We start from the raw sequence: 1510 nt of genomic DNA, 5'->3' as shown, positions 1-1510 counted from the left end.
AGCGTAAGTGAGAACCCAAGTGCAGTTTATTTACAGGTGATATCCAAACAAGAAACACAGACTTGACATAGCATAGCATGAGCAGACTTGACATTAACCGACTAGACTCACCAACAGCGGGTTAAACACATTCAAGACACGACGAGGGCACAATGGGAACATGAAGCTACTTATAGGAAACAAGAGGCTGCTGCAGAGTTAGTGCATCAGAGAAAACCAAGAAGAAGAGCTGCTGTGCTGTAGCGTCAAATTTTCGGCATGTCTAGAACAGCGGTTCTCCATTCCAGTCCTCGCGTACCCCCGCTCTGCACATTTTGTATGTTTCTCTTATTGCTTCTTATGTTTGTGTAACGAATCATCCACTGAAGGCAAGCGTAAGTGAGAACCCAAGTGCAGTTTATTTACAGGTGATATCCAAACAAGAAACACAGACTTGACATAGCATAGCATAGCATGAGCAGACTTGACATTAACCGACTAGACTCACCAACAGCGGGTTAAATACATTCAAGACACGACGAGGGCACAATGGGAACATGAAGCTACTTATAGGAAACAAGAGGGTCACATGACAAGAACAAACCAATGGGAAACAAGACACATGACTAAGACAACCAATCAGAACATGACACAATGAACAGGGGAACCAATGGCATGAATACATGAGGGCAAGGGAAGCATGACACAAACAGGGACCATGAAACAATTATAAAATAAAAGACATGGAAAACATGAACATGAAACAAAACACCACATTACATATCCTCCCCTCTAAGGGCGGCTCCTGACGCCCTAATGTAACACAACGTTGGTTGGGGTGGAGGTGACTGGAGGTGGTCCAGGGGGCGGGATGGAGAGCCAGGCCCGTGAAGAGGAACAGGCAGAGAGGGGAGCCATGGCAGAGCGGGGAGCCATGGCGGAGCAAGCAGAACCGGGAGGCCATGGCAGAGCAGGCAGATCGGGGGGCCATGGCAGAGCAGGCCGACCGGGGAGCCATGGTGGAGTAGGCAGCCATGGCAGTGCAGGCAGAGCAGGGTGGCCGGGTGATGACGGCAGAGCAGGAAGCCATGGCGGTGCAGAGACATGGACAGACCACTTGCCTGTGACCGAACAAGCAGAGAGTTCTTGAATGGCCTCCTTGGCCGTGAAAGGACATACAGTGAGTTCATGAATGGCCTCCTTGGCTGTGACAGGGCAGACTGTGAGTTCAAAAACGGCCTCCGTGGCAAGACAGTCTGTGAGTTCGTGAACGGCCTCTTTGGCTGTGGTAGGACAGACAGTGAGTTCGGAAGCGGACGCCACCACCTCAGGAGGTTCTGGCCTCAGGAGTGCAGTGTGCAGCCCACACGCTCAAAATGGCGACCGACATTACAGGATGGGCAGCAGAGTGTGGCATGACCTCGAAGACAGCGTTGCTTGAGAGTGCTGATGTCACCGGGATGCCTGCAGCTCGCACCAACATCAGAGGTGGGTCCATCACACTAGCTATTAGTCTTTTGAGTCTTGGCCC

Source organism: Sinocyclocheilus grahami, unplaced genomic scaffold (assembly GCF_001515645.1).
Source record: "Sinocyclocheilus grahami isolate Dianchi unplaced genomic scaffold, SAMN03320097.WGS_v1.1 scaffold67.1, whole genome shotgun sequence".
Lineage (NCBI taxonomy): Eukaryota > Metazoa > Chordata > Actinopteri > Cypriniformes > Cyprinidae > Sinocyclocheilus > Sinocyclocheilus grahami.
This window is presented reverse-complemented; position numbering follows the sequence as displayed.